At 43.6% G+C, this 22,766-nt stretch overlaps 1 long non-coding RNA gene across 1 annotated transcript; it reads left to right on the plus strand.

The window, feature by feature from the left end:
* Positions 1-2,884: 2,884 nt before the first annotated feature.
* LOC144372185 (uncharacterized) lies at positions 2,885-22,731 on the plus strand. Its single transcript, XR_013432206.1, has 3 exons — positions 2,885-2,987; positions 12,725-12,779; positions 15,775-22,731. It is a non-coding gene; the product is annotated as an uncharacterized LOC144372185 (long non-coding RNA).
* The last annotated feature ends 35 nt before the right edge of the window (positions 22,732-22,766 follow it).

A 22,766-nucleotide genomic window follows, 5' to 3' on the forward strand; every position in this document is an offset into this window, starting at 1 on the left:
TGCTTCAACTCCTGTTGGACTGGTTGGCACCTTTGGAAATTTGTATACTATGCTGAGCACTCTCTTCAGTTCCTAGGTGTCTTGTTGCTAAATTTAGCAGCCTGCTCTTTCTTTCCTTTGTCTTTTTTGGATTGTGAAGGAGAATTAGAATTCTTTGGTTGCCCACTCAACCCCTCCCTACCTCTCCTGACTCTGATTGGTCTGTGGTTCTCTGAACTGTCCAGCTCTGCCCACTGTCTGTTAAGGTATCTGCTTCTATTGCCCCTTGCTGTTTGGATTTTTCTGTGGGTGACCCTCAATTGACCTAAGATCTGCAGCTTTAATCTCCTCCTTGTTGGCCCCTTATAGTTCTTTTTTGCTTTTTGGTATTAGGGATCAAATATGCCTCACACTCCTAGGCAAGCACCCTACCACTGAGCTATGCCCCTAGGACCTTAGTAGAGCTTCTTAATGTTTGTGCCTCTGTATCATTTAGAAAATGAAATAATTTTATTTTACTATATTGTGAAAACAAAGAGTTTACTTTAAAATTCAAGTGATGTAGAAAGATCTCATTAGGAAGTACTCGAGAAAATAATATCTAATGTGATTCTAGTATTAATATTTTCATAGTTAATTTGAGGATATCACCCTGGATTTGTGTTTACCATGCATATATAACACATAAACTTACTTGAATTAACTCACATTTTGTTCCCTGGTATTTTAAAATTTGATTCTTATTTATTTATTTATTTATTGGCACCAGGAATTGAACCCAGGGGCACTTAACCACTGAGACACATCCCCAGCCAATTTTTACTTTTTTAATTAGAAACAGTGTCTCACCAAGTTGCTAAGGGCCTCATAAGTTGCTGAGACTGGCACTGAATTCTCAGTCCTCCTGCCTCTGCTACCCTAGTGGTTGACCTCCAAACATGAGCCTCTGCTCTTGGCCTGTGGGTGACCTTCTAAGAAGGGCTTTAAAGTCCAGTGTGGAGACAGATGCTGAATCTAGCACAAACTGCTGGCCTTTCATTCCCTTGTGAACACAAGGGTGGTGGTACCTGCATCATGTACTTCTTCAGTGGAGTGAAGGGATTATAATTTTCAAATTTTAGCATCAGATTGATCTCTTTTTAGATGCAAAGGGATGGAAAATATCGTTAGGCCTCAGGGTCTGAGCTGTCTTATTAGAAAACCTGTGGGTGTTCTGGCTGTTCTGGGAACAGTCTCTCTCCCCCTAGATTGTGATCTGTGCTTCAACTCCTGTTGGACTTGGGGGCACCTCTGGTACTTTACATTATTTGCATAGAATACTATGCTGAGCACTCCCTTTAGGTCCTCAAGATCTTGTTGCTAAATTTAGCAGCCTGCTCTTTCTTTCCTTTGTCTTTTTTGGCTTGTGAAGGAGAATCAAAATTCTTTGGTTGCCCACTCAACCCCTCCCTAACTCTCCTGACTCTGATTGGTCTGTGGTTCTCTGAACTGTCCAGCTCTGCCCACTGTCTGTTAAGGTATCTGCTTCTATTGCCCCTTGCTGTTTGGATTTTTCTGTGGGTGACCCTCAACTGACCTAAGGTCTGCAGCTTTAATCTCCTCCTTGTTGGCCCCTTATAGTTCTTTTTTGCTTTTTGGTATTGGGGATCAAATATGACTCATAAACCTAGGCAAGCACCCTACCACTGAGCTATGCCCCTAGGACCTTAGTAGAGCTTCTTAATGTTTGTGCCTCTGTATCATTTAGAAAATGAAATATTTTTATTTTACTAAATTGTGAAAACAGAGTTTATTTTAAATTCAAGTGATGTAGAAATGTCTCATTAGGAAGTAGTCATGGAAATCATAGTCTAATGTGACTTTAGTATTAATATTTTCAAGTTAATTTGAGGTTATCACCCTGAATTTTTGTTTACTATGCACATATAACACATAAATTTACCTGAATGAACTCACATTTTGTTCCCTGGTATTTTAAAATTTTGATTCTTATTTATTCATTTATTGGCACTAATAAATAAATTGGAATTGAACCCAGGGGCACTTAACTACTGAGCCACATCCCCAGCCCATTTTAAAATTTTTATTTAGAGACAGGGTCTTGCAAAGTTGCTTAGGACTTCACTATGTTGCTGAGGCTAGCTTTGAATTTACACTCCTGCAGCCTCAGCTCCAGAGCCATTGGGATTACATGCCTTTGCCTTTGCCATTGCACCTGGCTTGTTTCCTGCTGCCTTATGTGACAGTTTGTCTTAAGGTTTTTCATATCAGTAAATGGAAACATGAATAACTTAAAAAAAGAGTGGAGCATTTTCTTTCTTTTGTATTTATTTATTTACTTTATTTATGTTTAGTTTTGATGGACATAGTACCTTTATTTTATTTATTCATTTCTATGTGGTGCTGAGGATGGAACCCAGTTTCTCATATCATGACGGGAGCGGGAGAGCTCCTTCACTGAGAAGGAATCCCTGGAGCATTTTCAATATTCACAAAAGTTGAGAGATTGTGCTTTTGCCACTTTTCACCTCTTCAATAGTTCTCCATGCATGGCCAGCAAAACCATTGCATTGAATGTTCTATTGTGTATCTCTCAATGCTAAGTTTTCACAAATAGTTAAGACTATCAACAGTAGTTCATTAGTATTGTGTTTGGTGGTGTTCGGATTTCCTTAGTTGTCTCTCAACATGAAAAGTTTGTTTGCCTCATGGTCTAATAGTTTCCCAAAGGCTGAGTGATATTTTGTTTGGATGCACTCTAATTTACTCCACCCTATTGAGGGAGTGGTGATTCCAGAAGTGTGCCATTAGTGTGCTGAAAATTATCTCCTAGGGGGAGGACCCTTCCACCTTTTGACCCCGGGGGTGGAGTCCACACCCCAGGATATAGCTGTGGCTATGTAAAGAAAGTTCCAAAGTGATTCTCCCTTTTGTGAGGAGCCCGCAAGAAAGTGTCTTAAGCAATTTGGAAGCAGTCTTCAATCTCCAACTTCTACCCCTGCAAAACGGTAAGAAATAAATGGTTGTTTGCAAGGTAGAGATGCCATGGGGTCTTGTTTTAGAAGCCTGAATGAGGCAAAGCTCTGATATTTCCTCATAGTAGTCTGCTGCTGTTTGTTTAAACTAGTTTTGCTAATGGGGATTGAGCCTAGGACTACTTTATCGCTGAGCTACATCTCCAAAATATATATTTTAGTTGTCATGAATCTTATTTTACTTTTTTATATGTGGTGCTGAGAATTGAACTCCACATCTCACACATGGTAGGCAAGCGCTCTACCACTGAGCCACAATCCCTGCCCCCTCAGTCCATTTTTGTTATTTATTTTACTTTTTATTTTGAGTCAATAGGGTCTCACTTACTTGCTTGAGATTGGCCTAAAATTGGTATCCTCTAGGCTTGTGCTCCGGAATACTTGGGATCTACTCAGGTACTAGTTCGCCCACATTATTTGCCCTTATTTAAGCGAGTTTGTGGAATATATTTGTTGAATTGGCCCTAACTCTTCAAAATGAGTTTGTGGAAGTGAAATCGCTGGGTCAGTACTCAAGGTCCAGCAACAGGGTTGTGAGTCTTTGCATTTCTGTGGGTTCGGTAGGTAGACTTCCTTTGCATTTTGTTCAGCACCTGTGTGGTAGAACATTTTTGTCTTTTTATATTTTGGGGGGTCCTGGGGTTTGAACCCCAGGGAGATTAATTACTGAATCACTTTCCCAGGTGTTTTTTTATATTTTATTTAGAGACAGGGTCTGGCTAAGTTGCTTAGGGCCTTGCTAAATTGCTGAGACTGGCTTTGAATTTGTACTCCTGCCTCAACATCCTGAGCTCTGCTGAGATTATGGAGTGTATGCCACCTTGCCCAGCCAGTCTTTTCTTATAATTGATTTTGGTTCTTTTTTTTTTTTTTTTTTGCCAGTACTAGGAATTAGACCCAGAGGTGTTCTACCACTGAGCTTTATCCCTAGCCTTTTTAAATTTTTTAGAGGCAGGCTAGCTTGGAACTTTTCAACCTACTGCCTCACCTCTAAAAGTAGAGTTATTTCATATTTGTTGTTGTTGTTTGTTTTTTTTCTGGAAGAGGGTCTTCCTATGTTGTCCTAAAGTTCGGGGTTCAAGTTGTCCTCCTGCCTCAGCTTTCTGAGCAGCTGAGGCTACAGGCTGGTACTTTCTGGGTCCAGGTTTAGGCGTTTGTTTATTATTTTCCTTATTTTCATGCAAAATAGAGGTTTGACTCCAGTTGGGTGAAGTTTTCATCATTTCAGGAAAGTTTTGCAGTTTTATAATTGTAGAGCTTGCATGAGAGTTTATTCCTGAATGTTTTATTATATATATATTTGAGAGAGAGAGAGAGAGAGAGAGAGAGAGAGAGAGAGAGAGAGAGAGAGAGAGAGAATTTTGTAATATTTATTTTTTACTTCTCGTTGGACACAACATCTTTGTTTGTATGTGGTACTGAGGATCTAACCCGTGCTGCATGCATGCCAGGTAAGCATGCTACCGCTTGAGCCACATCCCCAGCCCAATGTTACATATTTTTAACAATTGCTGATTTCTGTGCTGAGGGTATAGGGTGAATGTTGATCCTGTGTGGAATTCCTGGGGTTTAATGTCTAGTGTTCACCTGCAGCAGCTCTCCAGCCACCCCCAACCCTTCAACCCCTTATTTGTTCCTAATGAGTTTTCCTATTGTATTCTAACTGGTTATTCTTTTTAATAAAGATATTTGTTTTCTAGCGTTTTTATGAGTTAATGAATGATAATATACATGCTCTATTTTTGGCAGAACTGGAGATTAAATTGAGAGATGCATAGATGGATCAGCTCCCCCCCCCCTTTTGGGGATTTAGAGGTTAATCACAGATATATTTCTGCTATGGAGATACATCTCAAACCCTTTTACATTTTTTGAGTTTTTCCTTTTTTTTTTAAGTTGTAGTTGGACCCACTGCCTGTCTAATATTTTTATGTGGTGCTGAGGATGGAACTCGGCATCTCGCACCTGCTAGGCCACAACCCCAGCCCCACTTTTTACTTTTTAAGACAATGTCTCCCTCAGTGGCTGAAGCTGGCTTCAAACTGGGATTCCTCTTTCCTCAGTTTGAAGAGTTGTTGGGATTAAAAGAGTGTACCACTGTAACCAGCTGGATATTAATTCCCTTGTGTGTGTGTGAGTGCATCCTGTTGTGTGTGCGTGCATCTTGTGTGTGTCCTGTGTGTGTGTGAGTGTGTGTGAATGAGTGTGTGAGTGTTTGATACTGAGGATTCAAACCATGGGAGTTTCAACATTAAGCTACAGCTATGCATTTTTTGTTGTTGTTTTTCCCTAGGGATTGAATCCAGGGCTCTTAAGCACTGAGCCGCATCTTCAGCCTTTTTAAAATATTTTACTTAGAGACAGGGTCTCACTGAGTTGCTTAGTGCCTTGCTAAATTGCTGAGGCTGGCTTTGAACTCACAATCTTTCTGCCTCGCCTCTGGAGCCGCTGGGATTACAGGTGTGCACCACCTTGCCTGGTTTAGCCATAACAATTTTCATTGCTTATTTTGGCAGAAGGTCTGAGTTCCCAGGCTGCTCTCTAACTTTTATTCCTCCTGCTTTAGTGCCTTAGTTTCCCTCTTAGAGACTGAGAGGAAATTATAGATGGTCACCTCTATGCCTGGCTCTCACATTTTCTAATGAAGACTTTTCCTTTAAAGTGTTTATGATAATCAATGGTAATCTTATAGTAAGTGTATTGGTGATTGGTGCTGGTAGTAATGTTTCCACAGAAGTGTCACTATTGTACATACATCTTTTGTTTGTTTGCTTTGAGGCTTATCCTGTTGTTTGTGAACTGCTTTATAGTTCTATTATTATTTATTTTGTCTCCAGGAACTAGAAATGGGACCTAGGGGTGATCTACCACTGAGCTTTATCCCTGGCCCTTTTTATTTTTTATTTAGAAGCAGGCTACCCTGCAACTTTTCATCCTACTGCCTTACCTCTGAAGTAAAGTTATTTCATATTTATTGTTGTTGTTTGTTTTCTTTTTCTGGAAGAGGGTCTTCCTATGTTGTCCAGTTTAGCCTTAAAGTTCAGGGCTTAAGTTGACCTCATGTCCCAGCTTTCTGAGCAGCTGGGACTACAGGCTGGTACCTTTTGAGTCCAGTTTAGGCATTTGTCTTTGTTTTCCTTATGATTTTTATCCAAATAGAGGTTTGACTCCATTTGGGTGAAGTTTTTTATCATTTCAGTAAAGTTTTGCAGTTTTATAACTGTAGAGCTTGCATGAGACTTTATTCCTAGTTGTTACATATTTTTAACAATTGCTGATTTCTGTGCTGAGAGTATAGGGTGAATATTGAGCATGTGTGGAGGCCCAGCATTCATCATCCTCCAATCCTTCAACCCCTCATTCATTCCTAATGAGTTTTCCCTCATTGTGTTCTAACTGATTATTTTTGTTTACAAAGATATTTGTTTTCTAGCATTCTTATGACTTAATGAATGATAATATACATCCTCTATTTTTGGCAGAACTGGGATTAAATTGAGAGATGCACTGATGGGCCAGCTTTTTTTTTTCTGTTAGGGATATAGGAGTTGATCACAGATATTTTTCTGCTATGGAGATACATCTCAAGGTCTTATTATGTTTTTTAAGTTTTTTCTTTTTCTTTTTTTCAGTTGTAATTGGACCCACTGCCTTTAATTTAATTTTATTTTTATGTGGTGCTGAGGATGGAATTCAGTGCCTTGCCACAAACCAGCCCCTTTTGTAGTTTTTAAGACAATGTCTTCGTCAGTTGCTGAAGCTGGCCTCAAACTGGGATTCCTGTTTCCTCAGTTTGCAGAGTTGTTTGGATTAAAGGAGTGTATCTCTGTAAGCAGGTGGACACAAATTCCCTTGTGTGTGCTTGTGTGTCTGTGTGTGTGTATGTGTGTTTGTGTGTGTGTGTGTGTGTGTATTGTGTGTTTTTGATACTAGGGATTCAAACCAGAGAAATTCCACCATTAAGGTAAAGCTATGCATTTTTGTTTGTTTGTTTGTTTATTTTTATTTTTCCTTAGGAATTGAATCCAGGGCACTTAAGCACTGAGCCGCATTTTCAGCCTTTTTAAAATATTTTATTTAGAGACAGGGTCTCACTAAGTTGTTTAGTGCCTTGCTATGTTGCTGAGGCTAGATTAGAACTCACATTCATTCTGCCTCACCCCTGGAGCCCTTGGGGTAACAGGTGTGCACCACCTTGCCTGGTTTAGCCATGACAATTTTTATTGCTTATTTTGGCAAAAGATCTGAATTCCTAGGCCGCTCTCTAACTTCAGCAACTGAGGGGAAATTATAGATGGTCACCTCTATGCCTGGCTCTCACATTTTATAATGAAGAGTTTTCCTTTTAAAGTGTTTATGATAATCAGTGGTAATCTTATGTATAGTAAGCGTATTGGTGATTGGTGCTGGTAGTAATGTTTCCATAAGAGTGTTGCTATTGTACATATGTTTTTTGTTTGTTTGTTTTGAGGCCTATCCGGTTGTTTGTGAACTGCTTTATGGTTCGTTTATTTATTTATTTATTTATTTATTTAGGTGCTGGAATTGGACCCAGGGGTGGTCTACAACCAAGCTTCATCCCTGGTCTTTTTTTTTTTTTTTTTTTTTTTAGAGCAGGCTAGTTTGCAACTTTTCATCCTACTGCCTCACCTCTGGAGTAGAGTTATTTCATATTTGTTGTTGTTTGTTTTCTTTTTCTGGAAGAGGGTTTTCCTATATTTTCCAGTGCAGTGTTAAAGTTGAGGGGCTCAAGGTGTCCTCCTGTCTCAGCTTTCTGAGAAGCTGGGAGTACAGGCTGGTACATTTTGGGTCCAGTTTTAGGTGTTTGTCTTTTGTTTTCCTCATTTCAGAAAAGTTTTGCAGTTTTATAATTGTAGAGCTTGCATGAGAGTTTATTCCTAGGTGTTACATAGTTTTAACAATTGCTGATTTCTGTGCTAAGGATGTAGGGTGAATGTTGAGCATGTTTGGAGGTCTGGGGTTTAATGCCTAGCGTTCACCTTCATCATCACGTCAACCTCCCCCCAACTCTTCAAACCCTCATTTATTCCTAATGAGTTTTCCCCCATTGCGTTCTAATTGGTTATTTTTGTTTATAAAGATATTTGTTTTCTAGCATTCTTATGCCTTTATTTAAAGGATCATAATATTACAGGCTCTATTTTTTGCGGAACTGGGGATTAAATTCAGAGCTGCTCTCATCAGCCAACTCTTTTTTTAAGTTGGTAGTTTAGGGATTCAATCCAGATTTTCTCTGCCATTGTGCTAAATCCCAAGTCCTTTTTACTTTTTATTTTAAGACAGAGGCTTCCTCATTTACCAAGGCTGGCTTCAAATTTGGTTCCTCCTTCCTTATTTTGCAGAGTTGCTGGGATTAATTAAAGGAGTGTACCTCTTTAACAGCTGGACATTCATTGTGTTGTATTTGTGTGTGTGTGTTTGATACTGGGGATTGAACCCAGGGGAGTTTAACCACTGAGCCACATCCTCAGCCAGTTTTTTTTATTTTTATTTAGAGAGAGGGTTTTGCTGAGTTGCTTTAGGCTTCACTAAATTGCTGACGCTGATTTTGAATTTGTGCTCCTCCTGCCTCAGCCTCCCAAGCTCATGTGTGCCACTATGCCAGCCTGTCCAGTTCTTTGTGAACTGTCTTATGGTTTTTTTATTATTATTATTATTTTCTGGAACTAGGAAATTGACCCAGGGGTGATATACCACTGAGCTTTATCACTGGCCCTTTTCATTTTTTATTTAGAAGCAGGCTAGCCTGAAACTTTTCCTCTTTGGCCTCAGCTCCGGAGTAGAGTTATTTCATATTTGTTGCTTGTTTTCTTTCTTCCTTCCTTCCTTCCTTCCAGAGGGTCTTCCTATGTTGTGCAGGCTAGCGATAAAGTTTGGGGCTCAAGTTGTCCTCCTGTCTCAGCTTTCTGAGCAGGTGGGACTTCGGGCTGGTTCCTTCTGGGTCCATGTTTAGGCTTTTGTGTTTCTTATGATTTTCATCCAAACAGAATTTTGACTCCAGTTGGGTGATTTTTTTTTTCTAATTTCAGAAAAGTTTTGCAGTTTTATAATTGTAGAGTTTGCATGTGAGTTTATTCCTAGGGGTTATATATTTATAACAATTGCTGATTTATGTGCTGAGGTATAGGGTGAATGTTGAGCATGTGTGGAGGCCCTGGGTTAAGTGTCTAGTGTTCCCATGCAGGGAGGCACAAACCACCAACATGTCTATTCCTTATGAGTCTTCCCCCATTGTGTTCTAACTGGGTATTCTTGTTTGTAATGATATTTGTTTTCTAGTATTTTTATAACTCAAACAAGGTCTTTTAATATTTTTTTAGATTATAAATGGACACAATACCTCTGTCTTGTTTTTGTATATTTTTATGTGGTGCTGAAGATCAAACCCAGTGCCTCACATATGCTAGGCAAGCACTCTTCCAATGAGTTACAACCCCAGCCCACTTAAGCAATTTAATAAATAATAATATATGTACTCTGTTTTTGGCGGGAGTGAGGGTTGAATTCAGAGCTGCACTCATGGGCCAACATTCCTTTTTTTCTCGTAGGGATTTAGGGGTAGAACACAGATATTCTCTGTAACTAAGCTACATTCAAGTCCTTTTTGCTTTCTATTTATTTTATTTTTAATTTTTTAAAAAAATTATAAGTGAACACAATAACTTTTGTTAGAGTCTGTAAACAAGTCAAAATAACACCTGGCATTTTTCCAGGGGAATGTTAGAGTTCCTAAACAAGTCTGGATGGTGCCTGGCAAAATGCCAGAGGGAGTGGTTTGAGAAGTAACAAAAGCGAGCCATTAAGTGTGGAGATTCCTTATTGTTGACTGATGTATCTAGCTTATACTAATTAAGATAAGCTGTGCAAAATGGATAAATACCTCTGTTATCCTACAATAAACGGCTTCCAGTCCTGCTGTATGGACTTACACAAGTTGTTCGTCACCCTCCGGTTATTTTGCCGCAGCAAGACTGCAGCAAACTTTATTTTATTTATGTGATGCTGAGGATCGAACCTAGTGCCTCACACATGCCAGGTGAGTGCTCTGCCTCTGAGCCTCAGCCCCAGCCCTTTTTTGCTTTCTATTTTAAGACAGTGTCTCCCTCAGTTGCTAAGACTGGTTTCAAACTTTGATTCCTCCTTCCTCACTTTAGAGAGTTGCTAGAAATGTGTGTACTTCATAAACAAGTTGGATATTCATTCTCTTGTGGGGTGTGTGTGTGTGTGTGTGTGTGTGTGTGTGTGTGTGTGTGTATGTATGTGTGTGTGTGTGTTTGATACTGGGGATTGAATCCAGGGGAGTTTTACTACTGAGCTACAGCCATTGAGATTTTTTGTTTTGTTATGTACAGGGCATTTAACCCCTGGGCACTTAAGCACTGAATCACATCCCCAACCCTTTTTAAATATTTTTTTTTACAGATGGTCTCACTGATTTGCTTACTGACTAGTTAAATGGGTGAAACTGGCTTTGAATTGTTAATCCTCCTGCCTCAGCTTCTGGAGCCACTGGCACTTAGGTTTGTACTACCTCACCTGGCTTAGCGATAGCAGGTTTTATTGCTTATTCTGGCAATAGGCCTAAATTGCCCAGACTGCTCACTAACTTTTTGTCTTTCTTCCTTATTCTCCCAGTGTCTGAGAGGGAATTACAGATGGTTACCACTGTGCCTAGCTTTCATGTTTTTTTGTTTGTTTTTAGTATATATTTATTTGTGAATGGACATTTTTAAAAATTTATTTATTTATATGTGATGCTGAGAATCCAACCCAGTACCTCACCTGCCAGGCAAGCTCACTACCACTGAGCCACAACCCCAGCCTTTTCCTGTTTTTAATTAAGACTTTTCAAGTGTTTAGGATAATCAGTGGTGATCTCTGTATAATAAGATGTATTGGTGATCCTTGCTGGTAGCAATGTTTTCACAGGAGTGTTTCTATTGTATGTATATCTTTGTTTGTTTGATTGGTTTTGGTCCTGGAGATTGAACCCAGAGGAACTGCATCACATCCCCAGCCAGTTTCTTATATTTTATTTAGAGACAGGACTTTGGTGAGTTGCTTAGGGTCTCAGTGAGTTGCTTAAGGCTTTTGTGAGTTGCTGAGGCTGGGTTTGAACTTGCTTTCCTCTTGCCTCAGCATTCCATGTTGCTGGGATTACAAGGGGCAGGGGTTTTCCATTTTTTTTAATGATTTTATAGCTTGCTAAATAACTTTGGTTTTTGTCTCTGTTTTAAGGGTTTAGTAAGCAATTGAAGCTTTTATTTAAGCAAGGTATTAAAGCATTTGATAGAGACTGTGGCAGTAGGACTATAAAGAATGTGGAAATTTCATCATCAGCCCATGAGTATGTTAATTTTTCTTGTGAGATATGTACCTTCACAACACTCAGTTGTTTGAGTTTTCATAAAAGGCAGTGTGTATTCTTGAGATCTTAAACATGAAAAGATACTTGTATAATGCATACATAAGCCTTGTTCTGAGATGTAGACAGGTCCTAGTTGAACCATCTGTGTGATATGAAATTGTTTGTCTTTAATTTACTAGGTGTAGATAGTGGATATCTTCATACCTTAATTTTCTAGACTGGGGGTATATGGGTGCTGTACTAAGGAACTATAGCCCCAGTTATTTTAAATTTGCTTTTGAGACAGGGTTTTACTAAGTTTCCTAGCTGGCCTCAAACTTGTGATCCTGCTGCCTCAAATTCCCACCTCACTGGGATTGCCTGCACATACCACCCTTCCTGGCTTCCAACCTATTGTTTTATGTATACCATGTATTTAAAATTGGTAACTTAGTTGGGTGTCGTGGTGCATGCCCATAAACTCAGCAGCTCAAGGGCCTAAAGCAGTAGGATCATGACTTCAAAGCCATCCTCTGCAACTTATCAATGTCCTAAACAACTGGTGAAACCCCATCTCTAAATAAAACACAAAGTAGGGCTGGGGATGTGGCTCAGTGATTGAGTTCCTCTAGGTTAAACTCCTGTTATCTAAATATATAAGTAATTAAAATTTTCTAGCTTTTTAGGATAGAGAATAGTTTCAAAATTTCAAAATGAAAAGACTAAGAATAGTAATTTACTCATTTACCTTTATATACTTACTGGTCAAAAACAACAAAAAAAAACAATTATGCCATCATCTTAAGGTACTGAGTAGTGCATATATCACAAGTTATAGTGAAAACAGCTTTATGCTACTCAACTAATTTGACAGAAGTGTTTGTGAGCATGGCACAGAATTCTTATAGTTTGTGCCAGTTTTATGAATTATTCCCAGGTCATCAAAGTTGAAAATTCAGTGGAATATTAAGCATGAAGAAGAATGCTATGCAATTTCTATTCTCTATGCTTTCATTGAAATTAAAATTTGAACCTTGTTATATCATTTACCTCTATGGATTATGAAATCCTGCTGGCAGCCAGTTGCTGTATATGACATAAATGAGGAGATGATTTGCTGAATCAGAGTTTATTGAAATAGAATGAGAATTGTTGTGTAGGTTTAGATGCTCAGAGGGGAGAGAACAATGTGAAAAATCTTCATAGAATACAGCAGATAGATGAAGTACTTTAACCACATATGAATTGTTTCCAAAATTCTTAAAGCCCACTTGTTCAATTCATATGGAAACAGGCTTTGTGAAAAGTAAAGTGTCCTTGAAGCTGAGATTTTCCTGTACAGGAGCAGTTCTTGGAGAAGCCAGCTTGACCACCTTGGTGGACAGTCAGGATAACAGGTAAGGTCTCTAATTGCTAGTTGATAGCAGGTGGTATTGGTGGATGAGGCTTCTGAGATTAATTCGCAGCTGATGAGCCTTGTCACTTCTTGGCTCTAGGCTTTCAGAGAAATATCATGGTCTTTCACATGACAGAGGTGGCCCTACCTTAACCTAAGCTCTCAGGGTGTATGACAAAACTCTGAAGTTGAGATATTTTCTGAAGCTCAGCAGTTTAGATCAGTGGCTGACACATGGGGAGTCTGATGGGACATATAAGGTCTGGCAACACATCATGCTCTAGCAAGGAGGGAAAACTCTCCCAAACATTAAACTTTTAGAAGTATTTAGAAATATTTCATAGTTACATAACATATGGCCTAGCACCAAAAGCAAGCCACCCTCTGCCCTGGTTCCAGGCTCAACCCATGAACAGGTGGACAGAAGATGCCATTATTCCAAGCCTTTGTAATTATGGAGTCTGAAAAGGCTACCCAGGAGCTTTAAGGAGTAAGAGGGTGGAGAAAATGATTTCTTAGAAGAAGAACCTGACTGGCCTGGTGGCCCATGCCTATAATTCTAATGACTGGGAAGGCTTAAGCAGCAGGTTTGCAAGTAGGAAGCCAGCCTCAGCAACTTACAAAATGCTGTTTCAAAATCAAAATGGCCACAAGTGTTGCTCCATGATAGAGTGACCCTGGGTTCCATCCCCAGCACTGCCCTCACCACCCCCCTCCAACCAATAAAAGTGTGGTTGCTCTTCCTACAGGACTGTGGTATCCAGAAAGAGACAAAGCATTCACTCTGGCTTCCCACATATCACAGCAAGTCATTACAAGTTTGGCCTCCTTCCTCATACCTCTTTAAATATATTTTCCAACAACTTTATCTTACTCCCAAAGTTTGTGATATTGATTAAAATTAACATTCATTATGACATCTTGTTTCCAAAATTAATGTTTTTTTGACCCATGCAGGGCATGTGGTCCCTGCAGTCACCACATGTGCCCCTTACTGAAGTTTGGCTCTGCATATTTTTTTTAGTATTTAGTTTTTAGGTGTAGATGGATACAACAAAATGCCTTATTTTTTTTTTCATGTGGTGCTGAGATTAAACCTGGGTTCTGCTCCTGCTAGGCAGGTGCGCTACTACTGAGCCACAATCCCATCCCTGATCTGCATACTTTTTATGTTGTTTGTTCCTGAGGATTTAAATATTTTATGTCTGTTGTGAAAGGGAGACTTTTTTTTTTTTTTTTTTGGTGGTGGTGCTGGGAAATGAACCTAAAGCAGTGTGCATGCAAGGTAAGCCTTCTATCAACTGAGCTGTATCCCAGCCCTGAAAGAGACTTTTATATGAGGTTATTGCTGATTCAATGATTTTTCTAATGATTTTCATGAGAATGAGCAATGATGGATTTTAATTTTCTTTCTTTCTTTCTTTCTTTCTTTCTTTCTTTTTCTTTCTTTCTCTCTCTTTCTTTCTTTCTTTCTTTCTTTCTTTCTTTCTTTCTTTCTTTCTTTCTTTCTTTCTTTCTTTCTTTCTCATTTTCTACTTTGTGTAATTGGTGCAGGTATCATCAGGTAGTAGAAATGTTCTTCAGTACTCTTGTCTGGTCCCTGAAAGCTTGTGTCCTTTAGCTCCGCCATGAGGCTGGTTATAAAATTCAGTTGTACCTTTGTTAAACTCTTAAGTGGGTGTTGACCTTACAAGATATGTTTCTGAGGCTGTGAGGTCGATATTAGATTCAGGTTAGATTCAGGTTCTTAATGTTTACATTTTTGGTCTTGTCTCTAGCTGACAATGTGGCCTCTTTTATTTATTTATTTATTTTTTAGTTACTGAGGATTGAACCCAGTGGTGCTTAACTACCAAGTCACCTACCCAACACTTTTTTAGTATTTTACATAGATACAGGGGTCTCATTAAATTGCTTAGGGCTTCGATAAGTTGCTGAGGCTGGCATTGAACTCACAATCCTCCTGCCTTAGCTTCCTGAGCTGCTGGAATTACAGGTAGGAGCCACCACTCCCAGCCTGATGCATTATTTTCAGGATTTTGTGTCACTGTTAGACTTGTTAAAACCTCTGCCATTGTTGTTTCTGTTTGACCAATCCACCCAACCCAATCATGGCATTTTTCTGTGTACTTGAACTTTACTTCATTTAGGAAATGGTTTTTTTGTGCATCAAATTTGGCCTGCCACTTGTTTTTCTAAGTAAGGTTTCACTGGAACACAGTCATGGCTGCTTTCTTGGCACAGGAGCAGAGTTGAGCAGTGGAGCATACTGGATGACCTACAAGGCAGAATTATTTACTGGTTGGCCCTCCAAGGAGGCATTTTCTAGTATGTGCATTCCTGTATCTTTCACCTCCCCTAGACAAGGCTTGTGGCCTGTGTTAGTCAGGTTTTTATCACTAACTACAAAGTACATGATGAGAACTAGTTTCAGGGGTTCAGTACATGGTGAACGTACTCCATTGCTCTGGGCCCAAAATGAGGCAGAATGTCATGGTGGAAGGGCATGATGGAGGAGTGCTGCCCCATTGATGTTGGCCAGGAGACAGAAAGAGGGGAAGGGGAAGAGGCCATAGAGAATATGGACCCATTCCAGATAGGTACCCAGTGACCCACTTCCTTCAATCACACCCCACCTGTGTATGATTACCACCCAATTACTCTATTCAAAATAAGATGAACTGATTTAGGTCACAGCTCTAAGTTTAATCATTTTACTTTTGAATAGTTCTGCATTAACAGTTTTCACTTTATGTCCAAATCATAACATGATCTTTTTCAATTAGACTGCAGAGACCTTGCTTCAGTATTTTCCTTATCAGGAAAAATGCTGCCCTTAACAGGGTATATGTTCTAGTGGGGGAGAGATTGGCAATAGGAAAGAAATTAGTAGATGCAGTAAGTTACAAAGTTGAGGAGGATTAAGAGGAAGTAGTCGATAGTACATTGGATATTGAGATTCTTCCCATCCATGAGCTCTTGCATTTTTCCTTCAGCTTTGACACTTCAAGTGAAACTGGACTTTTCACACCTCCTTCCTGCATCTCCCCAGCTGCAGCCAGTGCCTTTCCTGGTCTCTAAAAACTGCGAGTACTGAGGTGAAGAAGCTGCTGGACAAAGTCCTAGGGTCAGAGCTGCTGAAAATGCACACAGGGCTGTGTGGATGGGTGCAAAGTGGGTCTGGAAGAGGGAATTAGAAGGGAAGTGGTGTTAGGTGTCCTGGCCCACTGAGCTGCAACCAGGTGGACCCTCTTTGTTGTTTCAGGCCCCTTGGTGGGTTTCTTGGTAGTCTATCTTGCTTTGGAGTTTGAACTTGACCTGTGGGCATTGACCGCATGATATTGATATGGGAGTTATAAATATTTTGGTAATTTGTGTGTTTTCAAAAATGATAGAAATATTGGACCCATGTGAGGAGTGTAATGGAAATTCAGTAGAAGTTATTTGTAATGTCTGGCACATGGTTAAGTACCAGCAACATTTGCGAAATGAAGTAAAATAGTTGTATTCCATATAGTTATAGTGCTCAGGAACTTTGGTTTTTATGCTTAAGTGTTAGTAATAGTTGAGTGTTATCTTCTATAAGATGGAAGGGAATGATCAACTTTAGTTTCCATTGACTATTAACTCAAATGATTGAATATAGGTTTTCCAAGAAAAATGAAGATAAGATGTACTTAAGGAATACATTTGTTATTGGTTCATGTTTTTAGCCACTTGGTGGACATTTTCTTACCGGGAGAAACATTTATATTTTCAGTATAAACATTTCATAGAAAAATAAGCCAAGTGCCTTTATTTTAAAATTAATGGTAATTTCAGTTATGTATTTAAAAAATTAAAATACTTTTGTATTGATACTTGTCATCAAGTTCCTATAGGTTGACGCCTCCAGGATATTAATTGTGAGGAACAGAGTCTCAGGCAAGTAGTACATTTCTGGTGTTGTAACTAATAATTTTATTAAGTCAATATTTGTGGTTATATGATTGAGGTTTTATATATTTGATAAATATTTTTAAGAATAACTTCAGGGCTGAGGTTGTGGCTCAGCGGCAGAGTGCTTGCCTAGCATGTGTGAGGCACTGGGTTTGATTCTCAGCACCACATATCAATAATTAAAATAAAGGTCCATTGACAAGTAAAAAAATTTCTAAAAAAGATATAAAGATACTATGTCAGTTTTTCATGGCTGTAATCAAAATAACCTAAACAAGAACAACTTGGAGAAAGAACAGTTTATTTTGGTTCATGGTTTCAGTGGATTCGGTCATGGTCAATTAGCACTATTGATCTGGCACCCAAATGAGGCAGAATATCATGGCAGAGAGTATGGTAGAGAAAGCTGCTCAGCTCTTGGCAGTGGGGAACCAGGGTAGAAGAGGAAGGGGCCAAGGACAAATACTATCCTCAAGGCCAAACCCATAATGACTTACTTCCTCCATTCATGCCCCATATGCCTATACTTTTCACCACCTCACTGTGGTCCCTTCAAATTATTAAGCCAACTAATAGATCAACCCACTGGTAATGTCAGAACTCTCATGAACATTCACCTCTGGAACATGGTGGCATTGCCTTAACCATGGGCTTTCCAGATTAAAAACAGTAACAGATTATATTATTGGTTCTATTTTAGCATAATGTAGTTGTTATAAATGAGTTTCATGATATAATTTGTTGTATGACTTTGTATTGTCCAAGTATCTAGAGTATCAGAAGAAACCCAGACTCAATAAAGAGCAGACATGAGGGAGGTTATTACAGGCAGGGTTACAGCAGGGGAATTCATCCTATGAAGTCAACACAGGATTGACATGTTCACCATAGAGAAATACATATCTGAGATGAGAAAGAGCAAATTCACTTGAATTTGTTCTGGTTTGGTGGCCCCATATTGTTGGTGGAATTAGAAGACTAAGGCTCTAGGACTTGTTTTGTTCTCGTGATTAAAAACCAGGGCCTGGTACAAGCTAGGCAAGCAATCACTGATTGACACTCCTAGCTTTAGGCAGCAGGCTGTAAAATTTTAGGCAGCTTTTCTACCTTAGCCTCTCTTTGGAGCACAATAGACAATTTTAATTATAAGGCACATAAGTAAGAGTAATTTATATAAAGAAACAAAATGATGCTTGTTCACAGGCATCCACTTAAGGTGTTGCTCTATGATGGAATGTTTTCTGACAAATGCATCCTGAGGTAATTTTGTCCATTTGCAAACATCAGAGTATGTACTCACATAAAGTAAGATGGCTACATCACTAGGCTATCTAGTCTGATGGGACCAACTTATAAACTGATCTTCATTGACTGAAATGTTATGTCATATGTGACTGTAACTGGGACCACAGAGGTAAAACTTTTGTCAACAGTTCAGTATTTTTTATGGGTTTGCATTATTCTCACACAAACAAACTGAGGTTTGAGGAGAAGACTTGCTCCTGGAAGTCTCGCATGTCGGACTTCCAGGAAGGGCCAGTTTGACCCTTTCCTGGCCAGTACCTGATGTGTGAGAATCATGTGACTGAAATGATGAGGAAGAAGCCCTTTCCATCTTGAGGGGCTATACTGGTGGCTAAGCCGGATCTTTTTGCTTCAGATGGTAAGTATCCTTCCTTTTTATACTGGTGGGGTGGGGTCGGGGTAGGGGTTGCCTAGAACTTTTGGTTTGCTGAGATTGGATTGTCATGGAACTGCTGGGCTCCTGTCACACCTGGGGCTGAACACTGGACACACCAGCAGAGCTTGAAACATCACAGGTAATCAGGCTTCTCAGCTCTACCATGAAAGTGTGAGAAATAGGGTTATGAGGAAAGGACATATGTGCACAGTAGGTATGTGTGCAGGAAATAAGATCCAGCTGAACAGTGCCAGTGTGAGCACTGGATATGGGGATGTGGCTGGGCAATGCAAGAGTTGTGGCCTTTTTCCGGAGAAGGTGCAGATAGATACTACATAAGCCCCCCCTCCCCCCATGCCCAGCATCTCTTCCTTTTGGTGTTACTGGCTTCTTACACTTGTTGCCTAGATTTCTTGTTTTGGACCCGTTTAAATTCCTTTTTCATATTCCCTGCACGAGTCCTGTGCCATTATCCCATTTCTACATGTTTACTGCCTGGTCTTAAAAACTTGGCCTCACAAAATTACCATGTCATTGTGTACAACTTCGATGGCCATAGATTACCATCCTTGTCTAGGTGACAAGATCCTTTCCTTAGATACATAGTCCTGGGACAATGCCTGGGTCCCTTAGTTGGGACCATTAAGACATCCTCTTTCTCAGACCTGTGACCATGCTCCAGGACCCCAGACAGCCTGAGGTGGACCTGGGCCTTGAGACTTCCTCCCCCCTGCGCCACCTACTCCACTCTCTCCACTCCCTTCCTCCCATCCCCTGGGCCTGATGGGGGCCCTGGTAAGTGGCTTTCCAGACGTGGGCCTGGCTCCTTGCTGTAGCCCCAGACCACTCATCTACAGGACCCTGGCCCTGTCCCCATCTGTGGATCTCGGCCCATTGCTGGCGTCTCTTTTTGGGCCTCCCCTATGTTGCCCTGGTGCTGTGGGATCGCTGCACTGCCTGGACCCTTTGGTCAACCTGATTGTCCCAATCCTGGGCTTTTCCATGGGTCCCGGGTCACATCGAACCCAGACACCAAGCTTCATGCTGGCTGTGGCAGCCTTTCCACACCCAGGGCCATTCTTGGCCCTTCTGGGGTCCAGATCCCATCCCAGATTTTAGGTGCTACTGCCCTGGATTGCAGAGGAGTGCAAAAGGCTGGCCTCAGCCACTGAAGACTGCCTATGGGAAACACAGCCCTACCCCTCTCCTGGGCCCCCTTGGCTGCCTGAAAACTCAAACCTGAAAGTGGACCTGGGCTATACACTGACCTTCCCTCACCAGCCCTCTTGCCTTGCCTGCTGCCCTTAACAAAAGCCAGCACTCCCTAAAAATGGAGATTTAAGCTCCAGTCCCAGGGCCTGGCTCCTAGGCCTGGCCCCTGAGCACTTGTTCATAGGGCATCCTGTCATGTTGCATGGCATCCTGTGCCTTAGGGTGGCCTCACTCCATGTCCTTCAGTCAAACCAAAAGCCTCTTTCTTGGGATCCTACATGTTATCCCCTAGGTGCCCTTGGGCAACCCACCTTCACACAACTCCACTCTTTTCTCTTCCTGGCCCCGCCATATCCTCCCCTACACTCTTTGACCTTGCAATCTCTCCCTGCTCCTTGGACTCCTTTACCTGACTCCCTAGCCCTGGCTCCTCCAATGGGACCTGGGACCCTTCCCAGCCAGCCACCCAGCTTCATGCTGACCCTGGCAACCTTTCCACACCCAAGACCCTCCTTTGGCCCTGCTTTTGTCCAGGTCTGTGCCTGGAGAATCTACCACCCTGGATTGCAGAGGAGTGCAATGGGCTGGCCTCTGCGAACTGGAGGCTCCCTAGGGGAAACACAGCCCTGCCCCTCACCTGGGCCCCCTTGGCTGCCCAGAGCCTGACACCTGGCAGTGGACGTTGGACCTGCGCTGACCTTGGCCTGCGCGATCCCCTCCCTTCCCTCCCCTGCCCTCTCGCCTTGCCTGTGCCCCTAACCCAAGCCAGCCCTCCCTAACCATGAAGCTTTAAGCTCCAGTCCTGGGGCCTGGCTCCTGGTCCGGGCCCCTGAGCGAAGGTTCCTCCTCCTGTCCCGTGGCATGCCTTGGCGTAGGGTGTCCTCTCCCCGGGTCGTCGGGTCAAACAGGGGGCCCCGTGCTTGGGCCCCCTATGGCACGCGCTCCCCTCGTGGCCCCTGGCACCCCCTCACTCCACCCCAATCTTTCCTAATTCTCCTCCACCTCCTCTTCCTCCTCCTCCTCTTCCTGACGCCCCTTCATCCCATTCCCTCTCTCACCATGCCCTTTCTGCCTGCTCCTTGATCTAGGTGGCTTGGCTTCCTTGTCGGGGGTCCTCCAGTGGATCGCGGGACACCTCCCAGCCAGCCACCCAGCTTCATGCTGGCCCTGGCAGCCTTTCACACCCAGGGCCCTCATTGGCCCTGCTTGGGTTTAGGTACCTGCCTGGAGGATCTACTCCCCTGGAATGGAGTGCAATGGGCTGGCTTCTGCGCCCTGGAGGCTCCCTAGGGGAAACACAGGCCTGCCCCTCGCCTGGGCCCCCTTGGCTGCCCACAGCCTGACACCTGGCAGTGGACGTGGGCGCTGCGCTGACCTTGCCCTGCGCGATCCCCTCCCTTCCCTCCCCTGCCCTCTCGCCTTGCCTGCTGCCCCTAACCCAAGCCAACCCTCCCTAACTATGGAGCTTTAAGCTCCCCTCCTGCGGCCTGGCTTCTGGGCCTGGCGCCTGAGCATGGGTTCGTCCTCCTGTCGCGTGGCGTGACATGACTTCCGGTGGCGTCGCTCCGGGATGTCGGGTCAAACCGTGGGCACCTTGCTTGGGCCCCCTACCGCATGCGCTCCCCTCGCTGCGCCTCGCGCCCCCAACCCCATTCCACTCTTTCCTCCTCTTCCTCCTCCTCCTCCTCCTCCTCCACAGGTTCCTCCTCCTCGCGATGCCATACCTCCCCTTCCCTCTCTCCCCTTGCGCTCTCTGCCTGCTCCTTGGCCTAGGTGGCGTGGCTCTCTAGTCCGGTCTCCTCCAGTGGGTCCCGGGACCCCTCCTAGCCAGCCACCCAGCTTCATGCTGGCCCTGGCAGCCTTTCCACACCCAGGGCCCTCGTTTGGCCCTGCTTGGGTCCAGGTCCCTGCCTGGAGGATCTACTCCCCTGGAATGGAGTGCAATGGGCTGCCCTCTGGGCCCTGGAGGCTCCCTAGGGGAAACACAGGCCTGCCCCTCGCCTGGGCCCCCTTGGCTGCCCGCAGCCTGACACCTGGCAGGGGACGTGGGCGCTGCGCTGACCTTGGCCTGCGCGATCCCCTCCCTTCCCTCCCCTGCCCTCTCGCCTTGCCTGCTGCCCCCAACCCAAGCCAGCCCTCCGTAACCATGGAGCTTTAAGCTCCAGTCCTGGGGCCTGGCTCCTGGGCCGGGCCCCTGAGCGCGGGTTCGTCCTCGTGTCGCGTGGCTTGCCGTGCCGTGGCGTCGGGTAGCGTCACTCTGGGTCGTCGGGTCAAACCAGGGGCCCCTTGCTTGGGCCCCCTACCGCGCGCGCTCCCCTCGGTGCCCCTCGCGCCCCCTCACCCCATTCCACTCTCTCCTCCTCCTCCTCCTCCTCCTCTTCCTCCTCCTCCTCCTCCTCCTCCACAGGTTCCTCCTCCTCGCGATGCCATATCTCCCCTTTCCTCTCTCCCCTTGTGCTCTCTGCCTGCTTTTTGGCCTAGGTGGCGTGGCTCCCTGGTCCGGTCTCCTCCAGTGGGTCCCGGGACCCCTCCCAGCCAGCCACCCACCCAGCTTCATGCTGGCCCTGGCAGCCTTTCCAGACCCAGGGCCCTCATTTGGCCCTGCTTGGGTCCAGGTCCCTGCCTGGAGGATCTACTCCCCTGGAATGGAGTGCAATGGGCTGGCCTCTGCGCCCTGGCGGCTCCCTAGGGGAAACACAGGCCTGCCCCTCTCCTGGGCCCCCTTGGCTGCCCGCAGCCTGACACCTGGCAGTGGACGTGGGCGCTGCGCTGACCTTGGCCTGCGAGATCCCCTCCCTTCCCTCCCCTGCCCTCTCGCCTTGCCTGCTGCCCCTAACCCAAGCCAGCCCTCCCTAACCATGGAGCTTTAAGCTCCAGTCCTGGGGCCTGGCTCCTGGGCCAGGCCGCTGAGCGCGGGTTCGTCCTCGTGTCGCGTGGCGTGCCGTGCCGTGGCGTCGGGTGGCGTCGCTCCGGGTCCTCAGGTCAAACCCGGGGCCCCTTGCTTGGGCCCCCTACCGCGCGCGCTCCCCTCGGTGCCCCTCGCGCCCCCCCACCCCATTCCACTCTCTCCTCCTCCTCCTCCTCCTCCTCCTCCTCCTCCTCCTCCTCCTCCTCCACAGGTTCCTCCTCCTCGCAACGCCATACCTCCCTTTCCCT

Source organism: Ictidomys tridecemlineatus, assembly GCF_052094955.1.
Source record: "Ictidomys tridecemlineatus isolate mIctTri1 chromosome 1 unlocalized genomic scaffold, mIctTri1.hap1 SUPER_1_unloc_1, whole genome shotgun sequence".
NCBI lineage: Eukaryota > Metazoa > Chordata > Mammalia > Rodentia > Sciuridae > Ictidomys > Ictidomys tridecemlineatus.